Genomic DNA, 18,872 nt, shown 5'->3' with positions numbered 1-18,872 from the left:
AGCGGTCTCTCTGTGAGCACGGGGCAGAGCGGTCTCTCTGTGAGCACGGGGCAGAGCGGTCTCTCTGTGAGCACGGGGCAGAGCGGTCTCTCTGTGAGCACGGGGCAGAGCGGCCTCTCTGTTGGCACGGGGCAGAGCGGCCTCTCTGTGAGCACGGGGCAGAACGGCCTCTCTGTGAGCACGGGGCAGAACGGCCTCTCTGTGAGCACGGGGCAGAGCGGCCTCTCTGTGAGCACGGGGCAGAGCGGCCTCTCTGTGAGCACGGGGCAGAGCGGCCTCTCTGTGAGCACGGGGCAGAGCGGCCTCTCTGTGAGAACGGGGCAGAGCGGCCTCTCTGTGAGCACGGGGCAGAGCGGCCTCTCTGTGAGCACGGTGCAGAGCGGCCTCTCTGTGAGCACGGTGCAGAGCGACCTCTCTGTTGGCACTGTGCAGAGCGACCTCTCTGTTGGCACGGGGCAGAGCGGCCTCTCTGTGAGCACGGGGCAGAGCGGCCTCTCTGTGAGCACGGGGCAGAGCGGCCTCTCTGTGAGCACGGGGCAGAGCGGCCTCTCTGTGAGCACGGGGCAGAGCGGCCTCTCTGTGAGCACGGGGCAGAGCGGCCTCTCTGTTGGCACGGGGCAGAGCGGCCTCTCTGTTGGCACGGGGCAGAGCGGCCTCTCTGTGAGAACGGGGCAGAGCGGCCTCTCTGTGAGAACGGGGCAGAGCGGTCTCTCTGTGAGCACGGGGCAGAGCGGTCTCTCTGTGAGCACGGGGCAGAGCGGTCTCTCTGTGAGCACGGAGCAGAGCGGCCTCTCTGTGAGCACGGAGCAGAGCGGCCTCTCTGTGAGCACGGGGCAGAGCGGCCTCTCTGTGAGCACGGGGCAGAGCGGCCTCTCTGTTGGCACGGGGCAGAGCGGTCTCTCTGTGAGCACGGGGCAGAGCGGTCTCTCTGTGAGCACGGGGCAGAGCGGTCTCTCTGTGAGCACGGGGCAGAGCGGTCTCTCTGTGTGCACGGGGCAGAGCGGCCTCTCTGTTGGCACGGGGCAGAGCGGTCTCTCTGTGAGCACGGGGCAGAGCGGTCTCTCTGTGAGCACGGGGCAGAGCGGTCTCTCTGTGAGCACGGGGCAGAGCGGTCTCTCTGTGAGCACGGGGCAGAGCGGTCTCTCTGTGAGCACGGGGCAGAGCGGCCTCTCTGTTGGCACGGGGCAGAGCGGCCTCTCTGTTGGCACGGGGCAGAGCGGCCTCTCTGTTGGCACGGGGCAGAGCGGCCTCTCTGTTGACACGGGGCAGAGCGGCCTATCTGTGAGCACGGGGCAGAACGGCCTCTCTGTGAGCACGGGGCAGAACGGCCTCTCTGTGAGCACGGGGCAGAGCGGCCTCTCTGTGAGCACGGGGCAGAGCGGCCTCTCTGTGAGAACGGGGCAGAGCGGCCTCTCTGTGAGCACGGGGCAGAGCGGCCTCTCTGTGAGCACGGTGCAGAGCGGCCTCTCTGTGAGCACGATGCAGAGCGGCCTCTCTGTTGGCACGGGGCAGAGCGGCCTCTCTGTGAGCACGGGGCAGAGCGGCCTCTCTGTGAGCACGGGGCAGAGCAGCCTCTCTGTGAGCGCGGGGCAGAGCGGCCTCTCTGTTGGCACGGGGCAGAGCGGCCTCTCTGTGAGAACGGGGCGGAGCGGCCTCTCTGTGAGAACGGGGCAGAGCGGCCTCTCTGTGAGAACGGGGCAGAGCGGCCTCTCTGTGAGAACGGGGCAGAGCGGCCTCTCTGTGAGCACGGGGCAGAGCGGCCTCTCTGTTGGCACGGGGCAGAGCAGTCTCTCTGTGAGCACGGGGCAGAGCGGTCTCTCTGTGAGCACGGGGCAGAGCGGTCTCTCTGTGAGCACGGGGCAGAGCGGTCTCTCTGTGAGCACGGGGCAGAGCGGCCTCTCTGTTGGCACGGGGCAGAGCGGCCTCTCTGTTGGCACGGGGCAGAGCGGCCTCTCTGTTGGCACGGGGCAGAGCAGCCTCTCTGTTGGCACGGGGCAGAGCGGCCTCTCTGTTGGCACGGGGCAGAGCTGCCTTTCTGTGAGAACGGGGCACAGCGGCCTCTCTGTTGGCACGGGGCAGAGCGGCCTCTCTGTTGGCACGGGGCAGAGCGGCCTCTCTGTTGGCACGGGGCAGAGCGGCCTCTCTGTGAGCACGGGGCAGAGCGGCCTCTCTGTTGGCACGGGGCAGAGCGGTCTCTCTGTGAGCACGGGGCAGAGCGGTCTCTCTGTGAGCACGGGGCAGAGCGGTCTCTCTGTGAGCACGGGGCAGAGCGGCCTCTCTGTTGGCACGGGGCAGAGCGGCCTCTCTGTTGGCACGGGGCAGAGCGGCCTCTCTGTTGGCACGGGGCAGAGCGGCCTCTCTGTTGGCACGGGGCAGAGCGGCCTCTCTGTGAGTACGGGGCAGAGCGTTCTCTCTGTTGGCACGGGGCAGAGCGGCCTCTCTGTGAGCACGGGGCAGAGCGGCCTCTCTGTTGGCACGGGGCAGAGCGGCCTCTCTGTGATAACGGAGCAGAGCGGTCTCTCTGTGAGCACGGTGCAGAGCGGCCTCTCTGTTGGCACGGGGCAGAGCGGCCTCTCTGTGAGCACGGGGCAGAGCGGCCTCTCTGTGAGCACGGGGCAGAGCGGCCTCTCTGTTGGCACGGGGCAGAGCGGCCTCTCTGTTGGCACGGGGCAGAGCGGCCTCTCTGTGAGCACGGGGCAGAGCGGCCTCTCTGTGAGCACGGGGCAGAGCGGCCTCTCTGTGAGCACGGGGCAGAGCGGCCTCTCTGTTGGCACGGGGCAGAGCGGCCTCTCTGTTGGCACGGGGCAGAGCGGCCTCTCTGTGAGCACGGGGCAGAGCGGCCTCTCTGTGAGCACGGGGCAGAGCGGCCTCTCTGTTGGCACGGGGCAGAGCGGCCTCTCTGTTGGCACGGGGCAGAGCGGTCTCTATGTGAACACGGGGAAGAGCGGCCTCTCTGTTGGCACGGGGCAGAGCGGCCTCTCTGTTTGCACGGGGCAGAGCGGCCTCTCTGTTTGCACGGGGCAGAGCGGCCTCTCTGTTTGCACGGGGCAGAGCGGCCTCTCAGTTTGCACGGGGCAGAGCGGTCTCTGTTTGCACGGGGCAGAGCGGTCTCTGTTTGCACGGGGCAGAGCGGCCTCTCTGTTTGCACGGGGCAGAGCGGTCTCTGTTTGCACGGGGCAGAGCGGCCTCTCTGTTGGCACGGGGCAGAGCGGCCTCTCTGTTGGCACGGGGTAGAGCGGTCTCTCTGTGAACACGGGGCAGAGCGGCCTCTCTGTTGGCACGGGGCAGAGCGGCCTCTCTGTTGGCACGGGGCAGAGCGGTCTCTGTTTGCACGGGGCAGAGCGGCCTCTCTGTTTGCACGGGGCAGAGCGGTCTCTCTGTGAGCACGGGGCAGAGCGGCCTCTCTGTTGGCACGGGGCAGAGCGGCCTCTCTGTTTGCACGGGGCAGAGCGGCCTCTCTGTTTGCACGGGGCAGAGCGGTCTCTGTTTGCACGGGGCAGAGCCGCCTCTCTGTTTGCACGGGGCAGAGCGGTCTCTGTTTGCACGGGGCAGAGCCGCCTCTCTGTTGGCACGGGGCAGAGCAGCCTCTCTGTTGGCACGGGGCAGAGCGGTCTCTGTTTGCACGGGGCAGAGCGGCCTCTCTGTTTGCACGGGGCAGAGCGGTCTCTGTTTGCACGGGGCAGAGCGGCCTCTCTGTTGGCACGGGGCAGAGCGGCCTCTCTGTTGGCACGGGGCAGAGCGGCCTCTCTGTGAGCACGGGGCAGAGCGGCCTCTCTTGTTGGCACGGGGCAGAGCGGCCTCTCTGTTGGCACGGGGCAGAGCGGCCTCTCTGTTGGCACGGGGCAGAGCGGCCTCTCTGTGAGCACGGGGCAGAGCGGCCTCTCTGTGAGCACGGGGCAGAGCGGCCTCTCTGTGAGCACGGGGCAGAGCGGCCTCTCTGTTGGCACGGGACAGAGCGGTCTCTCTGTGAGCACGGGGCAGAGCGGTCTCTCTGTGAGCACGGGGCAGAGCGGCCTCTCTGTGAGCACGGGGCAGAGCGGCCTCTCTGTTGGCACAGGGCAGAGCGGCCTCTCTGTGATAACGGAGCAGAGCGGTCTCTCTGTGAGCACGGGGCAGAGCGGCCTCTCTGTGAGCACGGGGCAGAGCGGCCTCTCTGTGAGCACGGGGCAGAGCGGCCTCTCTGTGAGCACGGGGCAGAGCGGCCTCTCTGTGAGCACGGGGCAGAGCGGCCTCTCTGTGAGCACGGGGCAGAGCGGCCTCTCTGTTGGCACGGGGCAGAGCGGCCTCTCTGTTGGCACGGGGCAGAGCGGCCTCTCTGTTGGCACGGGGCAGAGCGGCCTCTCTGTGAGCACGGGGCAGAGCGGCCTCTCTGTGAGCACGGGGCAGAGCGGCCTCTCTGTGAGCACGGGGCAGAGCGGCCTCTCTGTGAGCACGGGGCAGAGCGGTCTGTCTGTTGGCACGGGGCAGAGCGGTCTCTCTGTGAGCACGGGGCAGAGCGGTCTCTCTGTGAGCACGGGGCAGAGCGGTCTCTCTGTGAGCACGGGGCAGAGCGGCCTCTCTGTTGGCACGGGGCAGAGCGGCCTCTCTATTGGCACGGGGCAGAGCGGCCTCTCTGTGAGCACGGGGCAGAGCGGCCTCTCTGTGAGCACGGGGCAGAGCGGCCTCTCTGTTGGCACGGGGCAGAGCGGTCTCTCTGTGAGCACGGGGCAGAGCGGTCTCTTTGTGAGCACGGGGCAGAGCGGCCTCTCTGTGAGCACGGGGCAGAGCGGTCTCTCTGTGAGCACGGGGCAGAGCGGCCTCTCTGTTGGCACGGGGCAGAGCGGTCTCTCTGTGAGCACGGGGCAGAGCGGTCTCTCTGTGAGCACGGGGCAGAGCGGTCTCTCTGTGAGCACGGGGCAGAGCGGTCTCTCTGTGAGCACGGGGCAGAGCGGCCTCTCTGTGAGCACGGGGCAGAGCGGTCTCTCTGTTGGCACGGGGCAGAGCGGCCTCTCTGTGAGCACGGGGCAGAGCGGCCTCTCTGTTGGCACGGGGCAGAGCGGCCTCTCTGTGAGCACGGGGCAGAGCGGACTCTCTGTGAGCACGGGGCAGAGCGGCCTCTCTGTTGGCACGGGGCAGAGCGGCCTCTCTGTTGGCACGGGGCAGAGCGGCCTCTCTGTGAGAACGGGGCAGAGCGGCCTGTGAGAACGGGGCAGAGCGGCCTCTCTGTGAGCACGGGGTAGAGCGGCCTCTCTGTGAGCACGGTGCAGAGCGGCCTCTCTGTGAGCACGGGGCAGAGCGGCCTCTCTGTTGGCACGGGGCAGAGCGGTCTCTCTGTGAGCACGGGGCAGAGCGGCCTCTCTGTGAGCACGGGGCAGAGCGGCCTCTCTGTTGGCACAGGGCAGAGCGGCCTCTCTGTGATAACGGAGCAGAGCGGTCTCTCTGTGAGCACGGGGCAGAGCGGCCTCTCTGTGAGCACGGGGCAGAGCGGCCTCTCTGTGAGCACGGGGCAGAGCGGCCTCTCTGTGAGCACGGGGCAGAGCGGCCTCTCTGTGAGCACGGGGCAGAGCGGCCTCTCTGTGAGCACGGGGCAGAGCGGCCTCTCTGTTGGCACGGGGCAGAGCGGCCTCTCTGTGAGCACGGGGCAGAGCGGCCTCTCTGTGAGCACGGGGCAGAGCGGCCTCTCTGTGAGCACGGGGCAGAGCGGCCTCTCTGTGAGCACGGGGCAGAGCGGTCTGTCTGTTGGCACGGGGCAGAGCGGTCTCTCTGTGAGCACGGGGCAGAGCGGTCTCTCTGTGAGCACGGGGCAGAGCGGTCTCTCTGTGAGCACGGGGCAGAGCGGCCTCTCTGTTGGCACGGGGCAGAGCGGCCTCTCTATTGGCACGGGGCAGAGCGGCCTCTCTGTGAGCACGGGGCAGAGCGGCCTCTCTGTGAGCACGGGGCAGAGCGGCCTCTCTGTTGGCACGGGGCAGAGCGGTCTCTCTGTGAGCACGGGGCAGAGCGGTCTCTTTGTGAGCACGGGGCAGAGCGGTCTCTTTGTGAGCACGGGGCAGAGCGGCCTCTCTGTGAGCACGGGGCAGAGCGGTCTCTCTGTGAGCACGGGGCAGAGCGGCCTCTCTGTTGGCACGGGGCAGAGCGGTCTCTCTGTGAGCACGGGGCAGAGCGGTCTCTCTGTGAGCACGGGGCAGAGCGGTCTCTCTGTGAGCACGGGGCAGAGCGGTCTCTCTGTGAGCACGGGGCAGAGCGGCCTCTCTGTGAGCACGGGGCAGAGCGGCCTCTCTGTGAGCACGGGGCAGAGCGGTCTCTCTGTTGGCACGGGGCAGAGCGGCCTCTCTGTGAGCACGGGGCAGAGCGGCCTCTCTGTTGGCACGGGGCAGAGCGGCCTCTCTGTGAGCACGGGGCAGAGCGGACTCTCTGTTTGCACGGGGCAGAGCGGACTCTCTGTGAGCACGGGGCAGAGCGGCCTCTCTGTGAGCACGGGGCAGAGCGGCCTCTCTGTTGGCACGGGGCAGAGCGGCCTCTCTGTGAGCACGGGGCAGAGCGGCCTCTCTGTTGGCACGGGGCAGAGCGGCCTCTCTGTTGGCACGGGGCAGAGCGGCCTCTCTGTTGGCACGGGGCAGAGCGGCCTCTCTGTTGGCACGGGGCAGAGCGGCCTCTCTGTGAGCACGGGGCAGAGCGGACTCTCTGTTTGCACGGGGCAGAGCGGTCTCTCTGTTGGCACGGGGCAGAGCGGTCTCTGTTTGCACGGGGCAGAGCGGCCTCTCTGTTGGCACGGGGCAGAGCAGCCTATAACGTGTGAGGCTGCAGAAAACTTAATTCAGAGACCACTGTAGACACTAGACTGTGTATACTGGAAATTGTACGTTGTCCTTGGTTTAATAAAGTTGACAGAAAAAAAATTTGAATCAACTTTATTGTCATCCAAAAGAGAGACACGGAGCATTCTGGGAAGAGCTGAGGTGACAGGAAGGTGAGAGGTGTTTCTATATGGAGATGAGCTCGCGGAGCCGGCAGGGTTAACCCCGCAATGCCGGGGCGGCTGTTATACTTCTGGGACTTACACTGGGGGTCTGTCCCCGCGTACACTGAACTGGGGGTCCTCCCGGCTCTATATAACCTGCTGGCTGGTGCAGTTATTGGGCTTCTACATAGAGAGTAACAGGAGGAGACATTATACACGGGGATGCAGAGGAGGTGACACAGAGTGTACATTAGAGCATGGGGCCCCATAGCAAGAGCCCGGAGTGGGCTTACCCCCAAAATATAGGTATATAGCTAGGTCAGGACACATAGGCGCAGTCACTGAAGGGCACGACTCACAAGTTTTAAAGGGGTTGTCCACTACTGAGTCACTCACTTCCCAAATCCTATGTTTCCCCTGTCTGAAATAATAACACTTTTGCTCCATTCTGGTGTTGGCATCATCCCAGCAGTGCCGGCACTGTCTCCCCCTGGCGATCACGTGACAGTGTGATCGCTGCGGCCAATGAGTGTTGGCGTCACCCTCCCCGCCATCGGACAAATCGCTTACATCTGCTCTCTCGCTTCCTCCGGATGGAAGTGAAACGTCCCAGTAATGGACAATCCCTTTAAACACATGAAGAGGAACATGTATTGCAGCACATACACAGAAATAGTGCCCTACTGAAGCCCCTTAGTGTTCTCACCCACTACCATACACCTTTCATAGTCCCCATACAGTTTGATGCTTCCAAACAGTATGATACCACCACAGTGAAATCCCACAGTACCCCCCACACAGTATGACAACCACACAGTATGATGCCCCCTACACAGTATAATGTCCCCACATGGTATGATGCACGCAAAGCCCCCCTCATGCAATATAATGTCCCTACAGCCCCCACCCCACAGTATTATGTCCCTACAGTATAATGTCCCCATAGCTCCCCTACGCAGGATCATGCCCTCACTGTGAAGTCTCCCACACAACTTGCCCCCATAGTACCCTCCATGTATACAGTATGACGACACCACAATATGATGTCCCCACTGTCCCCCACCCAGTATTATGACCCCACAATCCTCCAGGGTGATGCCCTCAAAGTCCCCTCGCGCAGCAAGATGCCCCCACAGCCACCCCACACATTGCATGATGCCCCGATAGCCCCCCACAGATTTTGATGCCCTCATAACCCCCCAAATATTATATAATGGTCCCCATAATTAATGTATAATAAAATATATTAAAAAAAAGACTGGCCTCCCCCTGCTCCCCTTATGTGTGCTGTGATCTGTGCAGTGTATGGCCTGAGGCTCCACGCAGCAGGCACAATGTAGTCTCATAATTCCCACTGCTGGGAGTCTCAGATCTCAGACACACAGGCTGAGTGGTGGAGAGGAGCTAACAGCTCCCTGCTCCACTGTTGTCTTTAGGTCTATGCATCTGTCAGATACAGATACTGTTTAAAATCGGAATTCACAGCGGAAATGTCAGAGGGAAGGTGCCACTTGGCACAGACCCTCCCAGCTCACAGGTCCAATAGTGTACCATGGGCTGCCACTATGAGTGGGCTGCCCCTACGCAGCTTTATATACAGGGATATGGAGTATGACAGGAGGAGGATTTCATGTCAGCTGCTTGAATGTTCAGGCAGTTGAATGTTATGCACTTTGTGTTCACATACACAATGCTCAAGAGCAGGGGTGGGCAATTAACTTTCCCGAGGGGCCACATGAGAGGCTGTGACAGTTGTGGAGGGTCGAACCAATAGGCTGAAATTAGTTCTGCTCCATATTAATATATTAATTATAATTATTATATTAATATTAATTGCATGACTTAATATTGAGCAAAAGTAAGTATGCTGACATCCCCCTATATACCGTTTGAACCCGAATACAACCCATTCTATATACCGTATGAGCCCCATAACCTCCCCACATCCAGCATGAGAGCCCGACACAGCTTCCCCACCTCCAGCATGAGAGCCCCACACAGCCTCCCCACATCCAGCATGACACCCCAGTAGCCTCCCTATGTCCAGCAACAGACCCCCCCATAGTCTCCCCATGTCCTGCAACAGACCCCCAGACCCTCCCTATGCCCTGCAATAGACCCCCATAGCCTCCCCATGTACAGCAACAGACCCCGGACCCTCCCCATGTCCAGAAATAGACCCCCAGACCCTTCCCATGTTCAACAACAGACCCTCAAAGCCTCCCTATTTCTAGCAACAGACCCCCAAAGCCTCCCCATGTTCTGCAACAGACCCCCATAGCCTCCCCATGTCCTGCAACAGACTCCCATAGCCTGCAACAGACCCCCATAGCCTGCCCATGTCCTGCAACAGACCCCCATAGCCTGCCCATGTTCTGCAACAGACCCCTATAGCCTGCCCATGTCTTGCAATAGACCCCCATAGCCTCACCATGTCCTGCAATAGTCCCCCATAGTCTCCCCATGTCCTGCAGTAGAGCCCCATAGCCTTCTCATGTCCTGCAATAGACCCCTATAGCCTCCCCAATGTCCTGCAATAGAACCCCATAGTCTCCCCATGTCCTGCAATAGACCTCTATATCCTCCCCATGTCCTGCAATAGACCTCTATATCCTCCCCATGTCCTGCAATAGACCTCTATAGCCTCCCCATGTCCTGCAATAGACCACTATAGCCTCCCCATGTCCTGCAATAGACCCCTATAGCCTCCCCATGTCCTGCAATAGACCCCTATAGTCTCCCCATGTCCTGCAATAGACCCCTATAGCCTCCCCATGTTCTGCAATAGACCCCTATAGCTTTCCCATGTCCTGCCATAGACCTTTATAGCCTCCACATGTCCTGCAATAGACCCCTATAGCCTCCCTATGTCCTGCAATAGACCCCTATAGTGTCCCCATGTCCTTCAATAGACCCCTATAGCGTCCCCATGTCCTGCAATAGACCCCTATAGCATTCCCATGTCCTGCAATTGACCCCTATAGCCTTCCCATGTCCTGCAATAATCCCCCATAGTCTCCCCATGTCCTGCAATAGACCCCTATAGCCTCCCCAATGTCCTGCAATAGACCCCCATAGCCTCCCCATGTCCTGCAATAATAATAATAATAATTTTTATTTTTATAGCGCCAACATATTCCGCAGCACTTTACAAATTTTAGGGGGGACTTATACAAACAATACAGAATAAACATATCTCATATCGAAAGGAGTGAGGGCCCTGCTCGCAAGCTTACAGTCTATGAGGAAATAGGGGAGACACAAAAGGTAGAATGTACATATAATGCAGCCTTGATATACTATATAGGATAAATAATACATGGACTGGTCGCCTGCCAGTATGTGTGCAGTCCTGACCGAGCCTATTATGTGCATGGTTGGTATGAACCTGAAATTGAAGAAGATTTTAATATGGGGGAAAACTGGGACGGACAACTGAGATGTACAGATAGTGTGTGGAGGCGATGTGCCAGTCTAAAGAAATGGGTTTTTAGGGTCCGCTTGAAACTGTGGGTATTGGGAATTAATTGAACTGTCCTGGGTAGTGCATTCCAAAGAATTGGCGCAGCACGCGAGAAATCTTGGAGACGGGAGTGGGAAGTTCGGATTATGGAGGATTTTAGTTTTAAGTCACTGGCAGAACGGAGGGCACGTGTAGGGTGGTAGACTGAGACAAGGGAGGAGATGTAGGGGGGTACTGAAGCATGGAGCGCTTTGTGGGTAAGCGTGATAAGTTTAAATTGAACTCTATATTGGATGGGTAACCAATGCAATGACTGGCACAGGGAAGAAGCATCGGTGTAGCGGTTGGCGAGGAATATGATCCTGGCTGCTGCGTTAAGGATGGATTGGAGAGGGGAGAGTTTAGTAAGAGGGAGCCCGATAAGTAGAAATTTGCAGTAGTCCAGACGAGAATGAATAAGAGCAACAGTAAGAGTTTTTGCCGAGTTAAAGGTGAGAAAAGTCCTGATTCTTGAGATGTTTTTGAGGTGTAGATGACATGAACGAGCGAGTGATTTGATGTGAGGAGTGAAGGAAAGATCTGAGTCAAAAATTACCCCAAGACAGCGGGCTTGTTGCTGGGGAGTAATGGTTGAGCCACAAACGGAAATGGCAGTATCGGGCACAGGTAGGTTAGTGGAGGGAGGAAAGACAAGTAATTCAGTTTTTGACAGATTCAGTTTTAGACAGAGGGAGGACATAGTGTTAGACACAGCAGAAAGACAATCACTGGTCTTTTGTAGTAATGCAGGGGTGATGTCCAGAGCAAAGGTGTATAATTGGGTGTCATCAGCATAGAGATGGTACTGGAAACCGAATCTGCTGATTGTTTGTCCAATGGGAGCGGTGTATAACGAGAAAAGAAGGGGGCCTAGGACTGATCCTTGAGGAACCCCTACAGTAAGGGGAAGGAGAGAGGAGGAGGAGCCGGCGAAAGACACAGAGAGAAGGAGCGGTCAGAGAGATAGGAGGAGAACCTGGAGAGAACAGTGTCCTTGAGGCCAATAGTGCGGAGCATAGTGAGGAGGAGCTGGTGATCCACAGTGTCGAATGCTGCAGAGAGATCCAGGAGAATCAGCAGGGAGCAGTGACCATTAGATTTAGCTGTTAGTAGATCATTAGAGACTTTAATGAGGGCAGTTTCAGTAGAATGTAAAGAGCGGAAACCAGATTGTAAAGGGTCAAGAAGAGAGTTGTCTGAGAGATAGCGGATTAGACGGGAATGGACCAGGCGTTCCAGGAGTTTAGAGATAAAGGGAAGATTGGAAACAGGTCTGTAGTTGGCCGTGCAGTTCTGGTCAAGGGATGTTTTTTTAAGTAATGGATGTATGCTGGCGTGTTTAAAAGAAGAGGGAAAGATACCAGATGAGAGGGAGAGGTTGAAAATTTTAGTTAGGTGAGTGGTGACAGCTGGAGGTGGTAGGGCGAGAAGATGCAGGGAGCCTGATCACTTCATCTTCCGTGACTGGTTCGAAATCAGAACGTGAGCAAGATACAATGTGGCGGGGGAGAGCATGCATAACGTTTGGGGATTGGAAGAAAATTTCCTCTCGGATATGGTCAATTTTTTCTTTGAAATAATTGGCCAGATCGTCTGCGCTGAGGTCGGTGATCGGGGCCTGTGCTGTTTGATTGAGGAGAGAATGAAACGTGTCAAAGAGTTGTTTAGGATTATTGGAAAGTGAGATTATGTGGTTGTTAAAGTAGGTTTGTTTGGAGAGGTAAAGGGCAGAGTTGTATGTTTTCAGCATAAATTTATAATGGATGAAATCTTCGGGCAGATTAGATTTTCTCCACAGCCTTTCAGCACACCTGGAACACCGCTAGAGAAGACGTGTTTGAGGCGTGTGCCAGGGTTGTCGCCGTCTATGCTGAATTGTTCTTTGTGTAGGAGGTGCAGCTTCATCCTGGGCGCATAGCATTATTTAGTTATAATGCTTTAATGCAGAGTCGGGACATGAGAGGGAGGAGATTGGGGCCAATGATGATTGCAACTTTTTCATAAATTTCTGGGTGTTAATGACGCGTATATTTCTATAAGTGTGGAATGTGGGGGGTCTTGAGTAGAGTCACAGTTCTTGACAGAGAATGAAAGAAGATTATGGTCAGACAGTGGAAGGGGAGAGTTAGTAAAGTCATGTACTGAGCAAAGGCGGGAGAAGATCAGTTCCAATGTGTTCCCGTCTTCACGTGTAGGAGAATTAGCAAGCTGTGAAAGGCCGAAGGAGGAGGTTAGTGATAAAAGGTGAGCGGCAGATGGAGATAGAGGATCGCCAATTGGGATGTTAAAATCTCCCATGATTATCTTGGGGATGTCGCAGGATAGAAAATTTGGAAGCCAGGCAGCAAAGTGATCCAGGAACTGACGGGAGGGACCTGGAGGGCGATAGACAACCGCCACTCGCAGGGAGAAGGGCCGGTAGAGTCTGACTGTGTGGGCCTCAAAAGAAGGGAAGATAAGGGAGGGTACTGGGGGGATAACCTGAAAAGTACATTTTGTTGAAAGAAGCCGACAAGCAGACCAACACCTCCACCTGATCTGTTGTCAGGTCTCGGAGTATGAGAGAAGTGTAGGCCACCATAGGAGAGAGCTGCAGCGGCGGTGGTGTCCGACTGCTGGATCCAGGTTTCAGTGAGAGCCAGAAGGTTGAAGGAATTAGAGAGGAAAAAGTCATGGCTGTAAGAGAGTTGTTACATGCTGAGCTCGCATTCCAAAGGGCACAGTTGAATGAGACAGAAGATATGCAGGGAATATTAATGAGATTAGCAGGGTTACTGAATGTAACAGGGAAAGAGTTAGTGTTATTATTACTGGAGGGTCCTGGATTAGGAGAAATATCAGCTGCGACTAAGAGAAGGAAGATACAGAGAGTGAGCAGGTGGTTGAGTGATTTGTGAGAGCGTTTCCTGTGTTGTATGGTGGGAATGAATGGATCTGTGTGGTATAACATTGTGAAGAGAGCATGAGAGCTATACATAGGAGAAGAGAGGAGTGAGGGGTTAATATGGATGAAGTGTGCAGAATTTGTGGGAGAACGGTGAATGTGGATGATTGTAGCAGCCAGAATATAAATGGCACAGATACAAATGGTGAATACTCTTTGCCAAAAAGATGAACTGGAAGCAAGTTTGTTTAATTGTCTTGCATGTCTTACCTGTCTCCTGCCCAACTGCCATACCTAACTGCCGAGACACTTTGATAAATTATGGCACATCGATAAAGTATGCATAAATGCCCCCCGCATAAATGCTGCCCCTTGACTATGTCTCAATATATAGGGACGTATCTGCTTAGATCTACACAGATTTAATTCGTTAGCAATCAATCAACTAGCTTAAGACAACAGGAGACCATAAAACTGCAGAAAAAAAACAGACTGGCAACTCTACATCGATCATAAACTGTTAAAGTAAGTGTGATGACCTTAAAGTATCATGGATTAAACAACGTAGAGGAGTGAGAAATACATACCAGTGATTAGCTGCAGAGCATTGCAAGGAACATGGAACCTCCCCATGTTCTGCAATAGACCCCTATAGTGTCCCCATGTCCAGCCAAACATCCCATACACATTAAAAAAAGCACATATTCACCTCGCTGCCATTCCCCCGGTGCTGTGCCTCTGCTGGTGTGTCTCCGATGCACTGACAGAAAAATCTTTAAATGAGAAGGTGTGTCCAAACTTTTGGTCTGTACTGTATATATATACACATATATATATATATATATATATATATATATACACACACACACATATATACTTTTTAACATAGAAATGGCACTACTAAGAAGGAAAAGTCGTGGATTTATGGAAATGACAGGATGATAGACATGTTAATGATATTAAAATGAGGAAAAATTGGAAGGTGATTTATCGGGGACGCTGCAGGCCAAGGTAGCATTTTTAGGCCCCGCACACTACTCACAGTAGCACAAGCAACATGTGGCCTGGTGTTGTAGTGTTATGTCACCCTACAACATAATTCCGGAAGTATAACCGGTGTGAGGCTTCCTCGTGAAGGCCTCTTCATGGCGTTGCCCACATGGTCTCAACAGATTTGAAGAATGGCTCGTACTGATCCCTTCTGTACTACAAGCCAAATTAGACATCACATAAAAAGCCTAAGGCATCAGATAGTGTCTACACAAGCCATCAGAGGCATCTGCAGGACATTGGGCTACGAGTCAGAAGTCCAGCTACAGGTGTTCCATTATGTACATGTACACTCCTATACATTCAAATTGCAACACCAATGAGGAAAAGTTGTGGAAATATGGAAATCATTGATTTATCTGTGTAAGGACTCATTCACACAACCGTATTTTTGGTCTGAGTGCTGTCCATTGCACTGAAAACAATGTTATTCAATGAGGCAGTGCAGACAAGTGATTTTTTTTCTAACCTAATCTGCGTGTGAAACGAATCACAGCATGCAGTAGTGTCTTCCTTAAATCGGATGAGACTCGTCCATTCAGGTCTACGGGTACGCAAAATAAAATGGATTCCATATGTATAGAATCTGATTTTGACAGATACATTGCAGTTCTGTAACATAGAAAACTGTGAATGGTCTTCTAAATGATTAATAGGTGTAAAAAAAACAGATTGCATACGGTTTACAGGTGAGAAAAAGATTGATGAAACTAACGATTTTTTTATACATTGGTGTGAACGTGGACCGAGTGCTTGTACTTCTGCTCATACTCTATACTGAATAAATAGAGATGTTTGAAAAAATGTTTCCATTTCTTCATCAACAAGTCTATCCATCCTGTGATTGCTGTAAGTCCATGACTTTCCTTTCTTGGTGTTTCCATGTCTATGACTGTATACACCCTGTATAATGTTTGCTTCTTGTACATGTACTGTGAGATTACAGAAGTGCTGCTTTTGTGTATCACCAAAGCCCCTTTTTGGTCTCCGTTTTAGCACTGCTTAGATAATAAAGTGTTTTTTTTTGTTTTCTGTGGGTTTTTCCTTTCTTACATCACTTTTCTTCTTCAGTGAAAATCTAAACGTTTTGTGACCTTCTTCTTTTTTTGCATTTGTAGGAAAATCTTCCAGGGCCGTATTCTTCTGTATCCTGCGGTAATAATGATATGACCAAGACATCATCTGAGAGCACTGAAGGCATCCAATCCATTAGGTTATAGATTGTAAGGGTTTCCAGGTATGTGAGCTTTGCATATTATATTGTCCCCAATTCACACCCAAAACAAAGTCTTTTAGTGCTAGTAAAATAATGAAGTTCATTTATGGACATGATGACTCTGGTGGTTCCTTCCAACTCTAACATTCTAGGATTCTATGAAAAAAGATGTTATCTTGGTTGTAACTAGATCATAGTACCAATCCACTGGATTTTTTTAATATTTAGTTTGGTGACATTATAATGGTTGGTTAGAGTCTTTGTTTTGTTCTATGATGACCTGTTGACAATGGTCAGGATATCCTGCACACATTTATAAAGCCTTCTATATTTTCTTCTATAGAATGACAGGAAATCTGTCACCAGGTTTTATTCTACCCCATCTGAGAGCATCATGATGTAGGGGCAGAGACCCTAATTCCAGCAGTGTGTCACTTACTGGGCTCTTTGCTGCAGTTTTGATAAAATCTTGTTTTTTTCTGCTGCCCATCTAGCAGTTCTCTGAATGCTGACCCCTCTATAACCCCATACACTCCTGTGATTGGCAGCTTTCTGTGTACACTGTGCATAGGCAGAAAACTGCTTATCAGTGGTGGGGGTGGGGTTATACGGAGCTCATGAATATGGAGGACAACATGGCAGCAGGTTTACTAGTCCTCTATTTACTAGTTTTATCAAAACTACAGCGAGCAGCCCAGTAAATGACACATCGCTGGAATCAAGGTCTCTGCCCCTACATCATGCTGCTCTCAGATTAGGTGTCAAAAACTTGGTGAGAGATACTCTTTAAACATCAATTGATTTTTTTGCAATGCAAGAAAAGGGAGATGAATGGCCCAATATCACTACACTTTTTGGCATTAGAAATGATCAGAAAGCAAATTGTTGGTCTATTACTTTTTTGAAAGCATGACAACAGCTAGCAGGTTCTTATTGCGGGTCTCCCAGCCAGAAAATATGGTCAGGGATTTCCCTGGAAGATTCCCAACAGTATGGAGAATGTTGTCATAGAGGCAGGTAAAATGAATCAGCCTGTACATAGGTAGTGTCCTGCTCCCAACTCCATGCTGAGCCGTTCTGAGATAGGCGTTCTTATCTATTTTACCATGGAATACCGCCTATCAATGTATGTTATATGTTTCAGCAGAATCACTTCTTCTAGCAGCAGTAGAGATAACACAGCAGAGCAGCTCAGGGAGCGAGAATTCCCCACAGCTTCTGCGGGACCAAGCTATTTACTTTCTAGTTTACTTGTATGGTCGCCATATTAAGACCCTTAGGTTCTGTGCAGATTGTGTTTGAGCCATGCATGCAGTAGCATAAATTAGCCTTTGAGTCCCATTGTGAAAAAAATAATAATACTTCTTGGTCTACTTTCTTGCCAATGCCCTCTGTATAGAAATATGCTGTCTGCTGCACTTTCTTAGGCCCCCTTCACATGTCCTGATTTTACCTGTTATCAGGGTTGTTTGTCTGTGTGAAATATTCGTGGGTCATCCGTGTGCTGTCAGTGTGACACCTACCGGAATATAATGCAGAATAGAAATTACAGATGTTTAGGTGTTAAAGATATGCAAAGATAGATAGATATCCATGAGATGTATAGTTAGTGCCTTGCGTGTGTAGTTTACTGTACATGTATTAAGCAAATAAATAAGTGAAAAAAACAACTTTTGATCTCCCCCATTTTTGATAACCAGCGAAGGTAAAGCAGACAGCTGTGGACTTATATTATCAGGCTGGGAAGGACCATGGTTATTGGACCCTTCCCAGCCTAAAAATACCAGCCCGCACTTAAAAATGACACCACACGTATCGAAAACACTGACGTGTGAATGGGGCCTTATACAGTATGCTGATGGGAGTTGAAAGGACACTTTTCCATTTTTATATTCCAAAGAAAAAGCTTGCCATACTCCTATTCATTCATTTGCCATACACATGTTCATTCAGACATCTGTCTTTCCTGACTCCCCGATTCATGTGAGCCTCGGCCAAACATACATGTGTTTTCAACACGGAGAGAATAGAAGCCGCTAGCAGACTTGTCTCCCATGAAAGTAAAAGGATTGGGTGTTGAAATTACAGCTGCAAGTTAAAGTTAGCCTTATCTTATATTACTGTCCATTGTGTGCCATTATGCGACTGTGTACCATAATACTAAGACTGCATTTAGACAACCTGATTGTGGCTGTTAAACATGACTGGTAAATGGCTAAATGTATAAACAGGCTGACCGCACTTCCATGTTAATCATCGTTAATACAATCATTCTGTGTGCATAGATCATAATGTTTCCTCTCGACAATGTGCTGCCGAGAACGATTATTTAATCAACCTTAGAGAGGCTGATAATCGAAAAACTCTGTGGCAATGAACATCGAGACTATACTTATGGCAAACACTTGGTTATTTATTTTAACTTATTTATTAAAACAACGTCATAGTGAAAGATCTATAAAGAAGGCACAGAAAAGAGGAGTTCTGAAAAAAGTGCTCCAAGAGAATAAATAACAGTCCAAATCATATCCAGTAAGTTGTGTTATATTGCACTATTGTATCTTTATCCAGACATGTTGAAATACCAACAGAATAGTATTATAGATATGTAGAAATATTCCAGCATAGAAAAGCAACACTTGTGGTTTACTATAGGCAGAATCTTTAAGTACAAAGCACAGATGAATTTTAGGAATCTATTTACACATGTTTTTTCCACTCTTTGACAGATTGGCCTGCAGAGAACAATATAGGTAGATGTGAGGTGTATAGCTGTGCATACATACAGATTAGGAAGGGCTCTGCCAGTTATATCTGTCTGGGCCTGCCCTACCCTACAATACCTGGGAAGCTGATTGTAATCCATTCATTGTCATAGGCCACAAGTAATTCTGATTTAAAGGGAACATGTCACATCATTTTGCCAACTAAACTGCCCCTATTGCTGTATAAGTAATGTAATGTGCATCCCTAATATGTGTGTAAAGTAATGGGAGGAATAGGGCTAAGCAACAGCACATGTGAAAAGACTTGTGTATACTAATAGATCACAGACTGCACATGAGTCAGCAGTGTGATGCCGCAGCAGCAAAAAAGGCAAATACAATTCTGGGATGTATTAAGAGAAGCATACAGTCTAGATCACGTGAAGTAGTTATCCCCTTCTACTCCTCCTTGATCAGACCTCATCTGGAATACTATGTCCAGTTTTGGGCACCACATTTTAAAAAAGACATAAAAAAACTGGAGCAAGGTCAGAGAAGAGCGACCAGGATGGTGAGCG

General features: G+C 52.8%; 1 protein-coding gene across 2 annotated transcripts in view; it reads left to right on the top strand.

Annotated features, from left to right (window-relative positions):
- Positions 1–6,878: 6,878 nt before the first annotated feature.
- The window catches only part of AGL (amylo-alpha-1,6-glucosidase and 4-alpha-glucanotransferase), a 162,962-nt gene continuing 150,968 nt past the window's right edge, over positions 6,879–18,872 (top strand). Inside the window, exons 1-2 of one of the 2 annotated variants that reach the window (XM_073643068.1) lie at positions 6,879–6,946; positions 15,492–15,610. The gene's annotated coding sequence lies outside the window, so the exon portion shown is untranslated. The remainder of the gene's footprint in view (positions 6,947–15,491; positions 15,611–18,872) is intronic. The other variant, XM_073643070.1, reaches the window with a different exon arrangement.

This window comes from Phyllobates terribilis, unplaced genomic scaffold, assembly GCF_046119375.1.
Source record: "Phyllobates terribilis strain yellow unplaced genomic scaffold, ASM4611937v1 Scaffold_8__6_contigs__length_399053987, whole genome shotgun sequence".
In the NCBI taxonomy this organism is placed as follows: Eukaryota; Metazoa; Chordata; class Amphibia; order Anura; family Dendrobatidae; genus Phyllobates; species Phyllobates terribilis.
Note: the sequence above shows the minus strand (reverse complement) of the source record. Positions and strands in the feature narration are given on the sequence as shown.